This window comes from Lithobates pipiens, unplaced genomic scaffold (assembly GCF_037356315.1).
Source record: "Lithobates pipiens isolate NorthernLeopardFrog02 unplaced genomic scaffold, aLitPip1_a1.2 Scaffold_19, whole genome shotgun sequence".
NCBI lineage: Eukaryota > Metazoa > Chordata > Amphibia > Anura > Ranidae > Lithobates > Lithobates pipiens.
Window position 1 is genome coordinate 549,282,159 of NW_027507764.1, and position 18,914 is coordinate 549,301,072.

An 18,914-nucleotide genomic window follows, 5' to 3' on the forward strand; every position below is an offset into this window, starting at 1 on the left:
TTCCTCTCTCCTTTTTTCTCCTTTGTGAGTATGGGCACTGTAAAGATTTGCTCTTTCAATGCTAGAGGTTTGAATTCCCCATCGAAAAGATCACACATTTTATATTCCTTTTATAAACAAAATGTTAGCATAGTTTCCTTTCAGGAGACCCAGTTCTGATCAAATCATTTTCCCGATGTTCAAAATGGATACTACCCCACTTGGTATCATGACTCTATTTCTTTTTCTAAATCTAGGGAAGTATCCATAGCAATACATAAATCTTTAACCCATCAATTATTGGATAGTTGAAGAAGTAGAGACGGAAGAACTCTGCTTCTGAAATTGTCCATATATGGGAAAAAAATATACTCTTATTAATCTCTATTTACCGAATCAAGATCAAATTAAAACACAAATGCTCACTGATTTTATGGAAAGAACAGAGGGTGTGACCTTGGTCGGGGGCGATTTTAATTTTGTTTTGGACAGAAATATGGATACTACTGCACCCTGCCTATCTCAAGCTACCAAATATATCACGAAATTTAGAGCCACTCAAGATAAATATCAACTAGTGGGCATATGGAGGATCCTTCATTCAGTGGATAGAGATTATACCAGTGATGGCGAACCTTGGCACTCCAGATGTTTTGGATCTACATTTCCCATGATGCTCATGCACTCTGCAGTGTAGTTGAGCATCATGGGAAATGTAGTTCCAAAACAATCGGGGGTGCCAAGGTTCGCCATCACTTGATTATACATTTCAGTCACAGGTTCATAATACTTATCATAGACTGGATCTCTTTTTTATAAATGAAATTGGGATGGGAATGGCATCTTCCTCGTATATTGAAATTTTTGTGTGATCGGATCATGCCCCGGTATTTTTAAATATGGGGATCTCATGGGAGGTAACAACAAAGGGAACATGGAGACTAAGTGATAATTTCTCACAGATGAGATCTGTATATCAGAAATTGGACGAGTAATCAAAAACTTTGTGATGGATCACGAGGGAGATGCCACTCCCCTACCTATACAATGGGAAACACTAAAGTGTATAATACCAGTTATATTCATAAAACATGGTATGAGACCCGAGTACCTGAGCACCTGTCACAGCCCATCCGAGTACCTGTCACCACTAGGGATGAGCCGAACACCCCCCGGTTCGGTTCGCACCAGAACTTGCGAACGACCCCCGCGTTCGTTACGAACGTTCGAACCCCATTGAAGTCTATGGGACTCGAACGTTCGAAATGGAAAGTGCTAATTTTAACGGCTAATATGCAAGATAGTGTCCTAAAAAGGGTTTGGGGACCTGCCTCCTGCCTCAGGGGACATGGGTCACTGCAAAAAAAAGTTTTAAAAACTGCCGTTTTGGCGGGAGCACTGATTTTAATGACGATTAAGGTGAAAAAAAAGGTGAAATTTTCCTTTAAATATGGTGCCTGGGGGGTGTCTGTAGTATGCCTGTGAAGTGCCACATGTTTCCCGTGTTTAGAACAGTCCCTGCACAAAATGACATTAAACGGAAATAACACCATTTAAAACTGCTTGCGGTTTTAATGTTATATCTGGTTCCTGCAATATGGTTGAAAATCATTGAGAAAAATGGCATGGGTAGCCCTCCCTGCCCATTACCAGCCCCTTTGGGTCTTGTACGCATATTAAGGGGAACCCTGTACCCATATTAAAAAAAGGAAATGCGTGTGGCCCCCAGGCCCTATATACTCAGAACAGCAGTATACAGGCGGTGCAAACAAGACAGGGACTGTGTAGGTTTGTTGTGTTAAGTTGAATCTGTTTTTAATTTTCAACCGGTACATTTTTAAAGTGTAGCTCCAGTCAAAAAAACTATTTTTATGCTTTTTGGAAAACATAGGGAAGGGTTATCACCCCTGTATAATTTGTTTTGTCGTCCATCTTTTTTCATCTCACTTGCTGCTGTCTCCTTGCGTTTGCAAGTAGGAGATGTTTGTAAGTTGGATGTTTGAAAGTAGGGGCCTGCCCTATATTATAGCGGTATGTACTGGGTACAGAGCACGCAGATAGCACGCACTATCTCCTAACACTACTGACTGCAAGCTCTATTATTAACCACTTGACAACTGGGCACTTAAACACCCTTAATAACCAGACCAATTTTCAGCTTTCGGTGCCCTCACATTTTGAATGACAATTACTCAGTCATGCAACACTGGACCTATATGAAATGTTTGTCCTTTTTTTCACACAAATAGAGCTTTCTTTTGGTGGTATTTAATCACCTCTCAGTTTTTTATTTTTTGTGCTATAAAAGAAAAAAGACCGAAAATTCTGCAAAAAAATGAATTTTTCTTTGTTTCTGTTATAAAATTTAGCAGATTAGTAATTTTTTCTTCATAAATTTTGGCCAAAATTCATACTACTACATATCTTTGGTAAAAATAAGTACAAATTGGTGGATATTATTTGGTCTTTGTGAAAGTTATAGAGTCCACAAGCTATGGTGCCAATATCTGAAAATTGATCACAGCTGAAGTACTGACGGCCTATTTCCTTTTTTTTTTTTTTTTCCACAAAATTGTCATATTATCAGGTTATTTCACACACACAGCATATGCATACCAAAAGACCCTGGAGAATACAATGGTGGTCGTTGCAAATTTTTATCTCACACGGTATTTGCACAGCAATTTTTCAAACGCGTTTTTTGGGGGGAAAAAACTGTTTTGTGCTTAAAAAACAAACAAAAAAAACAGTAAAGTTAGCCCAATGTTTGCATAAAGTGAAAGATGAAGTTATGCTGAGTAAATAGATATCAAACATGTCACTCTTCAAAATTGCACATGCCCGTGGAATGGCGCCAAACGTCGCTACTTAAAAAATCCCCATAGGCGACGCTTTACATTTTTTTTTACTGGTTACATGTTTTGAGTTGCAGAGGAGGTCTAGGACTAGAATTATTGCTCTCGCTCTAACGTTCTCGGCGATACCTCACATGTGTGGTTTGAACACCGTTTTCATATGTGGGCGGGGCTTACGCATGCGTTCGCTTCTGCATGCGAGCACATGGGGACATGGGCGCTTTAAAAAAAATTTTTTTTTTTATTGTTCATTTTACTTTATTTATTTTAGTTTGACATTTTTTTTCCCAAAAATATATTTTTGATCACTTTTATTCCTATTACAAGGAATGTAAACATCCCTTGTAATAGGAATATGGGGTGACAGGTCCCCTTTACAGTGAAATCTGGGGGTCAATATGATCCCACATCTCACCTCTAGGCTGGGAAGCCTGAAATAAAAAAATAAAAAAAGATTCTGGCTTTGATCGTACTGGCGAGTTGGTAGAAGCACCGGAGGGCGGTGAGAGGTGGGGGGCGTCTATGGCTGGGTATTTCAGGGTATCACCGAGTATGGCTGTGTATCTCCGAGTATGGCTGGGTATGGCAATTTATGGCAGGGTATTGCAGAGTATTGGCGGGGTATTGGCGGGGTACTACAGAGTAATAGCAGGGTACTGCAGAGTATTGGGGGGTACTCCAGAGTAATGGCAGGGTACTGCAGAGTAATGGGGGTTACTGCAGAGTAATGGGGGGTACTGCAGAGTAATGGCAGGGTACTGCAGAGTAATGGCAGGGTACTGCACTGCAGAGTAATGGCGGGGTACTGCAGAGTAATGGCGGGTACTGCAGAGTATTGGGGGGTACTGCAGAGTAATGGGGGGTACTGCAGAGTAATGGCAGGGTACTGCAGAGTAATGGCAGGGTACTGCAGAGTAATGGCAGGGTACTGCACTGCAGAGTAATGGCGGGGTACTGCAGAGTAATGGCGGGGTACTGCAGAGTAATGGCAGGATACTGCAGAGTATGCACTGGTATTGCAGAGTATTGGCAGGGAATTGAGGGGTTAAATTCGGTGAGCAGCGATGTGGGCACTGCAGATGCAGCCCACATCGCTGCTGACACCGATCTCTTTCCCCTCCGCTGTACCGATCGGTACAGAGAGGGGAGGGAGGAACCGGCGTCATAACATGACGCCGGTTTGTTTACAAGTGATCACTCCGTCATTTGACGGAGCGATCACGTGGTAAACGGCCGCGACGAGTGGCCGTTTACCGTGATCCGTGATGCGACGGGTCCTATGGACCCGGCGGTCACGGATGCTCTCGAGTGCGCGCCCCAGGGGGCACGCGAGAGCAGAATTCTGGGAGGCCGTTAATTAACGGCCTCTCAGAGTTAAACAACCGCCCTGAAGCCGTTAATCGGCAATGGGCAGTTGTTAAGTGGTTAAAGCTAGATCACTAGCTATATAGGTGAGGTGAATATAGTGGTGTATACTGCGGTCAGGGCACAGACAACAACCACTACACAGCAGCAAGATAGGAAATCAGCCAAAAACGATCGGTGTGTACTGTGTTGAAGGTACACAGAACACCCACTGCTTCAGATGCTAACACACTACACGAGGCCGCCTCAAAGGCGGCCTTATATAGTGTGGGGCGTGCACTACACAGCCTGAGCTATGATTGGCCACAGGCAGGATGCCTGTGGCCAATCATGGCTCTCCTCGCTGCTGGCGCTACGATTGGCCAAGCATGCGGGGTCACAGTGCATGCTTGGCCAATCATGAGCCAGCAATGCACTGTGCCACCGCAGTGCATTGTGGTCCACGCGCGCCACTCGAATTTTGACGCGAACGGCCCAAACGTTCGGAATTCGCCAAACGGCCGAACAGCCAATGTTCGAGTCGAACGTACGTTCGACTCGAACACGAAGCTCACCCCTAGTCACCACCCATCAAAGTACCTGAGTACCTGTCGCAGCTCATCCGAGTACCTGTCACCATCCATCAAAGTACCTGAGTACTTATCACAGTCCATCTGAGTACCCAAGTACCTGAGTACCTGTCACAGCTCATCTCAGTACCCAAGTACCTGTCACAGCCCATCTGAATACCTGTCACAGCCCATCTGAGTACCCAAGTACCTGAGTATCTGTCACAGTCCACCTGAGTACCCGGTACCTGTCACAGTCCATCCGAGTACCCAAGTACTGGTCTCAGTATATCTGAGTACCCGAGTACCTGTCACAGCCCATCTGAGTACCCGAGTATCCGTCACAGTTCATATGAGTACACAAGTACCTGAGTACCTGTCACAGCCCATCTGAGTACCAGTCACCAGCCCATCAGAGTACCCAAATACCTATCTGTAGCCCATCAGATTACCCGAGTACCTGTCACCAGGCCATCAAAGTACACAAGTACCTGTCACCAGGCCATCAGAGTACCCGATTACCTGTCACCAGGCCATCGGCGTGCCCGAGTACCTGTCACCAGGCCATAAGAGCACCCGAGTACCTGTCACCAGGCCATCGGCGTGCTCGAGTACCTGTCACCAGGCCATCAGAGTATTCAAGTATCTATCTCCAGCCCATCAGAGTACCCGAGTACCTACCTGCAGCCCATGCCTCATAGAATATATGCTGGGGTGTTTGCTTTCCAAAATGGGGTCCTAGACCTTCAAAAGTGTGATAGGTAGGAATTAAAGAAGATGTGTAATTTATGCTTTTAGAATGCCTGAAGGTACTACTTCAATGTTGGGCCTCTGTATGTGGACTGGCTGTGTAAAAGTCTCACACATGTGGTATCGCCATACTCAAGACGAGTAGCAGAATGTGTTTTGGGGTGCAATTTTTGATATATACATGCTATGTGTTAGAAATATCTTATAAATTGACAACTTTGCGTAAAAGAAATAAAAGATTCATTTTCTTTCCACGTTTTCTGAAGACTTGTGTAAAAAAATTAACTGTTCAAAAGACTCATTATGCCTCATAGAATAGATGTTGGGGTGTTTGCTTTCCAAAATTGGGTCATTTTGTGGGTAATTCCATTGTCCTGATACTCCAGTGCCTTCAAAAGTGTAATAGGTGGTTAGGAAATTAGAGTTGTAATTTATGCTCCTAGAACACCTGATGGTGCTCCCTGCATGCTGGGCCTCTGTATGTGGCTAGGCTGTGTAAAAGTCACACACATGGGGTATCGCCATACTCGGGAGGAGTAGCAGAATGTATTTTGGGGTGTCATTTTTGCTATGTACATGCTTTGAGTTAGAAATATCTTATAAACTGACCACTTTGTGTAAAGAAAAATACTCAGGAGGAGTAGCAGAATGTAATTTGAAGTATGCATATGCTGTGTGTGAGAAATAACTTGTTATTATGACAATTTTGTAAAAAAAATAAAAAAAATTCTTAATATTCCCAAGAATTGTGGGAAAAAAGTACAACTTCAAAAAACTCACCATGCCTCTTTCTAAATACCGTGGACTGTCTTTTCAAAAAGGGGTAATTTGGTTGGTATTTGTACTTTTCTGACAATTTAGGGCCTCAAGAAATGAGATAGGCCGTCAGTGCATCAGGTGTGATAAATTTTCAATGATTTGCACCATAGCTTGTAGACTCTATAACTTTCACAGAGACTAAATAATATCCACTAATTTGGGTTATTTTTACCAAAGAGATGTAGCTGTATAAATTCTGGCCCAAATTTATGAACAAAAATGACTTAATTATATCATATAAACTAAAAAGAAGTGTTTTTTTTTCAAAATGTTTTAATTTTTTTCACTTATGTCGCACAAAATAAAAAACCCAGTGGTGATTAAATACCACCAAAAGAAAGCTCTATTTGTATGAAAAAAATGATAAAAATTTTGTTTGGGTACAGTATTGCATGACTGAGTAATTGGCATCCAAAGTGTGAGAGCACTGGAAGCTAAAAATTGGTCTGGGAAGGAAGGGTGTATAAATGTCCTGTATTGAAGTGGTTAAAAGACACATCAGAACTCGAGAAATTACAGAAACAAAATTTAATCCCGGAGGACTTGATCACACTAAAGCCCCATACCAACTATCAGATTTTCTGCTGATTTTTTCCTTCAGATTTACCAAAACCATATAATGAGGTCAAACCTTAGGAGTTTCAAATTGTATGCAATCAGGCAGGCACTAGCACTACATGGGTTTGGTAAATCTGAAGACAAAAATCAGCAGAAAATCTGATAGTGTGTATGGGGCTTAACGGATAAATGGCTACAATTACAAATGTTATTAAATTAACAAACATGGAGGCTTATGCCGCGTACACACGAGCGGACTGTATGGCGTACTTAGTCCGTCTAAACACATTTCAGCGGACAATCCGCTCGTGTGTGGGCTTCAGCTGACTTTTTCAGCGTGCAGTCCGGCGTACTAAGAATTTCGGTTTTTTCGAAATTCTGTCCGTCGTACTTTGGTTTCAGCGGACAATACGGTCGTCAGTATGCTAGTTCGATGGACTAAGAATGGCGCATGCCCAGAAAGGATTTACATGGCGGAAGGGTGCTTTGCTGTGTCTTGGACTTCCTATTTCTAGTCCCGTCGTACGTGCTGTACACGTCATCGCGCAAGCTTTCGAGGGACTGTTTGTGCATCCGTGTGTGGTCAAGTCCGTTCAGTGGAAAGTACGACAGACTGTCCGTCGGATTGTATGACGAACTAAGTATGCCATACAGTCCGCTCGTGTGTACGCGGCATTAGAGACAAAAATCGTGCATTGTATTACCAACATGGAAATAAACCAAGTAGGCTATTAGCGAGGGCTCTTCATCAGCGTAAAAGCACGGCATCAATAGTGAAGAATAAAAAAATAACGGGATAGATAGTACATGATCCAAGAAAGGTATTAAAGTAATTTCACACCTTTTATTCAGGACTTTATAACATACCAAATCAAGAGGAGGAAAGAGATCCTGAAAAATTTTGACAAAAAGTTTGCCAATATATAGAAGAAAATGCAATTCCAACACTTACTACAATAGAAACGCAAGAGTTGGAATTGGAGTTCTCTGAGTTGGAGGTCCAGAGCTTAATAGATTCATTGGCACTGGGCAAAAGTCCAGGACCGGATGGTTTTACCCCTCGGTTTTATAGGACATTGAAAGAATTACTGATTCCCATTATGAGGAGGGTATTCAATACGGTTTCTGCCTTTCGACTCTTCACCCCACAAGGCATGGAAGCGTAACATTATGAGGAGGACATTCAATGCTGTTTCTGCCTCTCGACCCTTCACCCTACAAGGCATGGAAGCGTATATTTCGCTCATACCTAAACCAGAGAAAGACCACATTTTATGTGGAAACTATTGACCCATCTCTTTAACAAATATCTACTTATGATTAGACATGTGCATTCGATTTTATCTGAATGCATTTTCATCCTAATTTCGGGTATCTTCATTATCGTTTTAACAGATGATAACAAACATGCAGAATCCGAAAACCGAAAGATCCGACATAAACAAATGGTTTATTTTAGTTTTCCTTGCGACAACAGTTCGATATAGATAGGAGATTCGACATGACGCTAATAATAGCAATCTGTGTCCATCGAACCTGTGGTCGAATGCGCCTAACCTTAACTCTATTAGTCCAAGATTATTCGACATAGAGAGAAAAGATTTGACGTAGAAAGAAAAGAAAGCAAGAAAGGTCGAATGTGCCTGGACTAACTCTATTAGTCCAAGATTATTCGACATAGAGAGAAAAGATTCGACATGAAGATTCGATGAAGCAGTCGCCGCGAGCGGACATTTATGGTCAAATGCTCTGCCCATAGGCTATAGAAGAATTCTAATGTTGGTTGACTAGTAATAATAATTAATAAATATAACTATTACTAGTGTCATACAGCATTACAATTCTACTATAGCTTGTAGGCGGCACATTCGACCGGAAATGTACAATTATGGCGTCGTACAATTTAGCTGCTCCGTCAAATCTTCTTAGAACATTCGATAGACACCATAAGCCTTCAATTACAGATTCGACCTTAATTATTTTGGATTTTCGGACGAATGCATTTTTTAAAGATACTAAATAAATAAAAACGAATTTCGGGAGTGACTAAATAAATTTATTTTTCAGACGAAAACAAAATTCCGAAACAAAATATTTCAGGGTGCACAAGTCTACTTACGAATATATTCTAAGATAATCTCAATCCGATTAACACCATTATTACCAGCATATGTTCATCTGGATCAAGTGGGTTTTGTGGGGGGTCAAGAGGCAAGAAACAATACACTGAAAGCCCTGACGATGGTGGAGTGTGCTCAGAGGTTTGCTGTCCCATCCTGTCTTTTGGCAGTAGGTGCCGAGAAGGCATTTGACAGGGTGGATGGTGTTTTCTTGAAGAGACACTTAAACAGCGGGGAATGGGGCCTCTGCTTTTAGAGAAGATAATGGCTTTGTATCATAACTCAACTGTCAGAATTAGCGCAAACGGATCTGTATCTGATCCAGTAACAATATCAAATGGAACACAATATGGCTGTCCCCCTCTCTGCTTTTGTATGTATTAATAATGGAACATATGACCACTGCTATCTGTAAAAATGTAGATATAAAAGGGCTAAAAATAGAGGATCGAGAATACAAATTGTCTGAGTATGCAGATGATTTATTGTTAAATTTAACTAATCCAATGGTGACAATACCAAATCTCATAATTCAATTATGATGAAACTGAGGCCCTAAATAATATATTAACAAGTGTTATGGTGTAACTTCTGAAAAAAGATTTCTTTTAAATGGCCAACAGCAGCTATTAAATATTTGGGAACATATGTTCCTAGAGATCTGAACAAACTTCAAGAATTTAATTATCTCCCAATAATTCAAAAAATAATAAAGACGTTGCAACGATACAACAGAACGGTATTCTCGTGGATGGGTACGATTAATATTATAAAAATGGACATACTACCAAAGGTCCTATATCTATTTCAGACTACACCAATATTTTTTCCAACTAAATTACTGGATCAACTGTGGAAGGCTATAGGGAGTTTTTTTTGGGCTCACAAATCAGCGTGAATTAGAAGGGATATATTAAAGGGGTTGTAAAGGTTCATGTTTTTTCACCTTAAAGCAGGAGTGCACCTAAATAAAAAAAAATTTAACAAATAAAAAATACAAATACTGCAGCTGCTGACTTTTAATAAATGGACACTTACCTTTCCTAGAGTCCAGCTATGTCAGCAACTGAAGCTGATCAGTCGTTCGGCTCTCAGCTGCTGCCGTCGCAATTCTCGGTGAGGGAATCAGGAAGTGAAGCGTTACGGCTTCACTTTCCGGTTCCCTACTGTGCACATGCACGCGTCACGCTGCCCATCCTAAATGGTCCCCGCTATCTCCTGGGACTTGTATGTTTCCCATGAGACAGCAGGGGGTGTGGGAAGGGGCGTGACTCCCATGGGAGTCTATTCCCGGAAGTGGGTGCAGATACCTGTACCTGCAGCCCCCCATTTTACTTACCTGAGCCCTGGAAAGGGCTCCAGCCCCCCGTTTTACTTACATGAGCCCTGGAAAGTCCTGTGTTGCAAACATGTTCTTCCTTTGATTGTCTTCTTGACTCTTCATTGGTTAGATTGATAGTACAGCCATTGGCTCTCTCTGCTGTCAATCAATTCCAATGACGCAAGGGCCAGGGGGTGGGGCCGAGTCCTGTAGTCGGCAGCTATGGACACCGAATACAGGACTCAGGAGCGCACCCGCAAGGTAACCCCCTTGGAAGAGCGCTTCCTAGAGAGGGTTATCAGAAGCGGGAAGGAGCCGAGACAGCCGCCGAGGGACCCCAGAAGACGAGGATCGGGGCCACTCTGTGCAAAACGATCTGCACAGTGGAGGTAAGTATGACATGTTTGTTATTTTTTCTTTTTTAATATTCAAACCTTTAGTGTCACTTTAACCAGGGCAAAAAAAGATGGAGGGCTTTCCCTTTCAGATTTCTCAATGTATCTTTGTTCTGTGTTTGTTTCTAGAATAGTGGACTGGTTCCATAATACAGACAATAAACAATGGGTGAAGTTGGAAGAGGATAAAATTGAAATCCCTACTATGGATAAAAAGAGAAAAGCCCTCGAAGAGAGATATGCCATTTCTGGTCTATTCAAGTCTGGAATATGCTACTAAAGGGAGAGTATTGGTCTACTCAGATCAGCCTAATGACTCCACTGTTTGATAACCCGGATTTTCCACTGGCAATGAAAACTCAAAACTTCTTAAATTGGCATAGAGACGAAGATGTGAGAGTGGTGCAGATTCTGGTGGAGAATAAGCTTCCTTCAATGGAAACATTGGGATTAGATAATAAGACAAAATGGATGCAGTATCAACAACTTCAAATCCATGTTGGTGAAAAAATAAAGCTTTATTAGCTAGATCATTAACAGAATTCAAAAAATTATTATTACAGGAACATAAACCAGCTCATGTCTTATATATAATATATACAAGCTTTTATACATATACATATTTATACATATAAAAAGCATTTATACATATAAAAAGAACTGACATACTTAGATACATGAGAAGAACTAGGGATAACTATACCTAGGAAAAAATTTGAAAAAAACATTTTTGTTAATACACAAGGTATCTCTATTAAGTAGACATCAGGAAAGAAATGATAAGATCCTTGCTAGATGGTATAGATGTCCAGTAGAAATACATAGGATAAATAATGAAAATACAGAGGTATGTTGGAGATGTCAAAATGCGATAGGCACCATGTAATATGCTGCAGATGCACAAATTTGTGAATTCCTCATCCTTTATCCCTTTCCCAACCATCTGTGATAATTCTGGAATACCGCAATCAGAACTATTTAGGTACCTCCAGATCAGAAATTTCTTTATGCCTCTTTTAACCACAGACAGTTCACTAACTAATTTAACTAACTTTGAAAAATATTGTAAAAACTACCCTCATGCTAGGGGCATAATCTCGACCTTATATGTTCAATTGTTAGCTAATCCTGAAACAGTAAAACCTGCTTATGTCCGGAAATGGGAGGTGGACTTAGAACAAACACTGCAAACCACAGAATGGAATTCTGGTTAACAACCAAAACAGCCTCTCCCAATATATTAGCGGTATAGGCGAATTATAAAGTACTAATAAGATGGTACCTTGTACCGGCTAGAATAGCAAAATATGTGCATAACTACTCATCAGATTGTTACCGTGGATGCGCTGAGTTAGGAACACATTTCCACATTTGGTGGTCATATCCCAAAGCTCAAATATATTGGAATAAGATCTTTACTATAGCATCTATAATGTTAGGAATATCCATTACCCCAGATTCCTCAATGGCACTCATCAAACGAAAGCCAGACTTTCTAACACACACCCAATTTAAATTAATTGTTAATTTATTCACCACAGCAAAACAAACACTTGCAAGAGCCTGGAAATCCCCTTTGCTGATTGTGGATGAGATAGTGAATAGGATGAACAACACTATGACGCAAGCCAAAATGGCAGCTCTTGAAGCTGACATGCTTATCAAATTTGAAAAAGTATGGCATCCGTGGATAAAAAATTATTTACCATCAAATTTTAACAAAGAAGTTCTATTACCATGGTAGCTGACCCGATGGGTAAGTGATTACAGTATATGGATTCTGAGTGATATGGCGGCCCCCGACCTTGCGGACCTCTCTTCTTCCCTTCCTAGTTTCTTCTCTTCCTATCTTTCCTTTCTTCTCTATCTATTCCTATTATGATTTTGAAGCTCTTTCCTACTTCAGAAGCTAATTCCTCTAATAAACCATACCATTAATATGCATTATTGTTATAGTAGTAATTATAGTTGAATATATCATTTACATTATATTGAATATATAACTCTGAGCTTCATTACTTCTGTTGTATATTATGTACTTAACCTATTGTCAAATACCCTATTGTATGTTCAATAAAATCTTTTTGACAAAATGCGATAGGCACAATGTCACATATATGGTAAAATGTATGACATATACCAACTTATTATGGGACAAAAAAATACATGCGGATATTTTGGTATAAGTCTTATCAATGATCCCCGGATCTATGAAGATTATTAAAAGAGATATCTTTATGCCGCGTACACACGACTGGACTTCCCGGCAGACTAGGTCTGATGGAATCAGTCTGTCGGACAATCCGATCATGTGTAGGCTAATCCAGGGCTCGAGTCCTGCGGGAACGCGTGGGAACGGCGTCCCTGCACTATTTTCACAGCGGGAACGCCGTTCCCTTTGCAGGACTCGAGCCGCCTGAATGAGATGTATGCAGAGTAGTGCAGGAAGCGTTTGGCTGTAAGCTCTCCCTCACTTCACACAGCGCTGTTCGCTTCCCGGCGGCCCCCCCTCTCTTCTGAAAATGCCCTGATATGCCCCGTGCCCTGATGTGCCCCGTGCCTTGATGTGCCCAAATGTCCTATTTTTTTAATTTTTTTTGGTGGGGGAGTGGATCTTGGGTGGGAGTTCCCATAATTTTTTCCCTAGGACTTGACCCCTGGGTTAATCCGATTGTTTTTCGTTTAAAAAATCAGATGGACCTAGAAATAGAACATGTTTCAAATCTGTCCAACGGACTCAATTCCCATCGGGAAAACCGTTTGTCTGTATTCTGGTCAGATGGATCAAATATGACGCAAGGGACTTTTTTTCCTGCAGAAATGACACTTTGTGCAGGGACAGTTCTGGGAAAGCATGGGAAACACGCGCCCCTTTACAGGCATACTATAGACACCCCGCAGGTACGAAATTTAAAGGAATATTACACTTTTATTGTTTCATTTTAAGCATTATTAAAATCACTGCTCCTGGAAAAACGTTGTTTTTAAAACTTTTATTTGCACTGATACATGTACCCTGGGGCAGGACCCAGGTCCCCAAACACTTTTTATGACAATAACTTGCATATAAGCCTTTAAAATTAGCACTTTAGATTTCTCCTATAGACTTTTACAGGGTGTTCCACGGCTTTTCGAATTTGCCGCGAACACCCCAAATTGTTCGCTGTTCGGCAAACATGCAATGTTCGAGTCGAACATGAGTTTGACTCAAACTCAAAGCTCATCCCTATTTCTGATATATAAATTGGACAATGTATGTATTGTCTGTAAAAATATATCTAAATCATCACATTATGTGTAAATGGTGTGTATATTGAAAAAAATAAGAAAAAGATGTAAAATAAAAATTATATATAAAAAAAAAGTCAGTTCACATTTATACATTTAGCTGTTTGCTTGGAGTTCAGCTCCAGGGCTCTCATGGGTTCTTAATGAACTATGCAATGGAACTTGATTGACATTTTCAGAATGTCGAATTTACAGAGAAAGTAGCTGCCCCAGGAGCCTGAATACTGTGCTATGAAAGCAGCACGTAGCATTTTACCTTTTCCTCCTCAGGCTAGGGTTATGTACATAACGGTAAATCACAATACCACATTTAGTCTACATCTCATTTATTTATACACCGGAGGCTGAAATGGCTTTGAAGCTGAAAAATCGCACATCAGGAAATCACTTCTCTCAAACTCTATGAATCCACGGTCATTTTTCAGTAAGTCACACCATTAGAAGTCTTCTGGGAACATAGAGAAAAGAGGTTCACATTCGGCCAAGGGGGACACCGCTGCTCTGCACGTAAAATGCGTTCATTACACATGTTATTTTTTCCTCTGTGCCCCAGGAAACGGAAATAAGTGAATTCAAATTGAGGCCAACTGGGTTAGGCTCAAAAAGTGTACTTGGGTAATAAAAAAAAAAAAAAAAAACTAAGACAATTGTAAAAGTCAGAGGTGCTACTAAAAGCCAATGGATTCACATACATCACAATTAATACTTACTTGGCATGGCCAAATAAGTTTTTCATTCTTTAAAGTGATATTAAACCTTCATTTAAAAAAAAAAACGAAAATAACAAACATGTTATACTCCTCTTCTGGTGTCCTTGGCTGCGCTCCAGGCCCCTCCTCTTTGGCCAGTACCCTCAGGGAAAGCCGCTTTCTTTGGGGGCACTCATGCATGCTCGCTCCCGAACCACACACTCTCTCGACACAGGCCGGGCGACTTGGCCCTGCCCCCTGCTTCCTCATCACAGCATTTCATTGACAGCAGCGGGAGCCAATGGCTGCCACTGCTATCAATCTGTCCAATGAAGAGGAAGACAGCAGCGAGAGCCACTGCTCTTGTGCACATTGCTGGATCAGATCAGGCTCGGGTAAGAATGGGGGGGGGGGGGGCTTGTGGGCTCCTGCAGCACAGAAAGTTTTTTAACTTAATACATAGAATCCATTAAGGTAAAAACCTTAAAGTGTTATTAAACCCTTGTTTTTTTTTTTACTTTAAAATAACAAACATGTTATACTTACCTGCTTCGTGCAAAACCATTAGGTCTGGATCCTCTTCTTCTCGGTTCCCATGATGGAGCTCCTGGCCCCTCCCTCCTGACGGGTGCCCCCACAGCAAACAGCTTGCTCTGCAGGATCTAGAGAATAAATTGGTGGGTTTTGCAGTTTTTTTGATGGCACGCTGTATTTGTGCAGTGGTTTTTCAAAATTGAATGCATAAAAATACAATACATAACCGTTTTTTGTAAAATATAAAAGACGGTGTTATGCTGCGTAAATGGCTACGAAACATGACATGCTTTAAAATTGCGCACTATCGTGCAACAGCGACAAACAGCGTAAATTTTACTATCCATAGGTGCCGCTGTAAAAGCCTTTACTGGTTGGTTAACACTTTAGATGATAGATAGATACAGAGGAGGTCTGGCACTAGAATTGCCCATGATCTGACATTCACAGTGATATCGTGTATGTGTGGGATGAAGCTGTTTGCATGCGTGCGGGACTGACAAGTGCGAGGGGGGGGCACTTAATTTTTTTTTTTTTACACTCGCTCTAATTTTCCTTATCACTTTTATTGCTGTCACAAGCAATGTAAACATCCTTTGTGACAGCAATAAAAATGTGACAGGTACTCTTTATGGACAGATCTGCAATCTATAAAACTCCAGATCCCTCCTCTGCCTTTAAAAGCATTTGATCACACCAAAATCAGTGTGATCTGATGCTTCAGATTTTTTCAAATGGCACCATTCACATCCAGGTAAACAGGAAGTGATGTCAGGTCATCGCTTCCAGGTTACTATATCACTGAGCCCAACAAAGCCGACCAGTCTTTAATCGGTTCTGTGAAGCGCCAGCTGGTTGATCGGGACTCCCGGTGTGATGGGAGATCCCGGTAAAGCCGCTGAAGGCTGCTAGGATTGCTTTTACAAGAGAGTCGACTGCCAGCTCCAAAAATAAGTACGAGGATTATGCTTGCAGCTGCAGACATCATCCCGGTAATACCACTTGAATTCCAGCAATGTACGGGCACGTCGCTGGTCGGCAAGTGACGTTGACAATAAAGGAGTTAGGAGGTGTTGTGAGAACTGATACAATGGTATAACGTGCTCAAATAATTTTTAGGTGTATTACTCCAGTTACTGGATCAGTGAGGTTTGGAACAATCTGTATGACCCCCAGCCAAAGGATAGAAAAACAAAAAGAAAAAAATAAATGTATTGTAACTAGTTAGAAATTCAATAAGGTTCTGCAATACTTTGTAATAATGTCCGCCGTCTCACTGTCCGGTGTATGTGGAGGTTCCAAAGTTTGTGAAATTGGCCTCCAATACTAAACACTGACCATACTTCATTATCAGTTGATGCGTCACTTTTTTGAAGTTACGCTTATGCGTAATGCAGCTGAGATATCATGCTACTAGATGCTGAACTGTAAGTGGAAACACATTGATATGAAATGACTCACTGGCTGCTACTTTACTCTAAAGTCATCGAATGTGGACATCACTGTATATCATGTTTAGATCACCGTCTGTTCTTTCTTCTCGCTGTCCCTGCTGTGATTAAAGAGGCTGCTGATATTTAATGTGAATCAGCTAGTTTTAAATTTCACAACTTCAAGAAGTAGGTCTAGTAGGTGTTAGTCACATACAACTAGACTTGTTTTGTAATGTTGGAGATGTTTAAAGTGGTTGTAAACCCTTACAAACCACTTTGACCTACAGGTAAGCCTAGATTAAGGCTTACCTGTAGGTCCAAGCAATATCTCCTAAACCTATATGGTTTAGGAGATATTTGCCCGAAAACGGGCACCGCTGTCTACGGCGCATGCGCCGTAGACAGTGGCGCGCAGGCGCACTGAGTGCGGCATTTCCAAGAATGGAACTGCCGCGCGTGTCGACTCCCGTGCGCATGCGCGGGAGTGACGTCATCGCAGCTTCGCCGAATGACAGCGGCGGAGCTGCGCGACCCCACCAACAAGATGGATGCGGCGGACTACAGGGGACAGCGGCGACTTTGCTGGCTCCTGTGTGAGGTAAGTGACACATAATGGGCTACTATGCGATGCATAGTAGTCTATTATGCTTTGCCTTTGCAGGGAATGAAAGAGGAAGTAAACTCATCAGGGTTTACTTCCTCTTTAATAGCTTCTGCAATTCACTTCTTCAGTATCAATGACATAGCTCCCAATAGTCCCTGATTTAGAGGGACTGTCCCTGATTTGGAGCATTGTCCCTCTGTCCCTCATTCCTCCTCATTTGTCCCTCATTTTGGTCTGAGCTATATAGATGTATATAAAATGCACGTTTTATCTTTCGAAAAGTGTTTCTAAGTACTAAACCTTTCATAAAAAAATTCAAAATTGCTGCATTTGCAAATTTTAAATGCCAATATAAAGGAATAGTAGTGGTAAAAAAAAAAGCCTTTGTGGATTTAATTAACATTTTTTTTCAGTTAAGTCTCCTTTAAGAGGGTATGGCAGGGGGCATGTCCTATGCCTACATACGTTTGCTAGTAGGTGTCCCTCATTCCCATCTCAAAATGTTGGGGGGTATGCTAATGAGTGTCCAGATCAGCCAAGCTTAACCTTTTTACCCTAGAGCAGTGATGGCGAACCTTGGCACTCCAGATGTTTTGGAACTACATTTCCCATGATGCTCATGCACGCTGCAGTGTAGTTGAGCATCATGGAAAATGTAGCTCCAAAACATCTGGAGTGCCAAGGTTCGCCATCACTGCCATAGAGGAACCAGTGACATTTTTTTTAGGTTTTGGGGGTACATCTAATATGGCCCCTTACACTTGGGGTCAGTAAGAACAATGAGGTTGATTTACTAAAGAAAAAAGACTGTGCTCTTTGCAAAGTACAGTTGATCCAGAGCTTATTAAATGAGCCGAAGCTTTGCTGACTTCCATCATCCTATCATGTGCTAGCAAAAATGCTGTTTTTTTTTTTTCTTTTGCCTTGCATGTAATTGGGTGAAGCCTTACCTCAAAAGTGAAGCCTTACCTCATTTACTAAGCTCTGGCGCAACTTGCTTCAACTACACACTGTGGTCCCTGGTAATAAGGTGATAGGTCTCTTGGTGGCAACAGCCTCTCCTCTACCTCCGACCATGACAGGTTCTCCGGCCGGAAGAACCGTCACTCCTGGTTGGACTGCAAGCCGCAGTCCCAACCCTGTGCTGCTCTCCTGCTTCTGGATAGGCCCCTCAGACAGCCTAGCAGCCAGAAGTGCTCAGGATAGGCCCAAACTCCAGCCTAGCAGCCCGGGCAATACAACACACGTCCACCCAGACAGCCGTCAAGGTGACACAGAACACCAATCACCTGACTCCATCCAAATATATAGGCTCTCCCAGCAGGCCAAGGGATCCAAGAAAACCCCTGCCCATTGGCTGAGATACCCCATATGTCCATACTCTGACTTTGCATGCCCATCTCTTATCTAATGCCACCAGGTACCCATCCACCTAGTGGCAGAAGAGAAAAGTGCAGCAGTGCCAGACTTAAGCCTCGTACACACGATCTGTCTTTCCGACGAGAAATGTTCAATGATAGGCTGTTGGCGGTAAATCCCACCGTGTGTATGCTCCATCGGACAATTATTGTCGGACTTTCCACAAATATTGGCTAGCAGGTTTTAAAATTTTCCGTTGGCAAATGTGTGTTGTCGGATTTTCTGGAAGCAAGGACG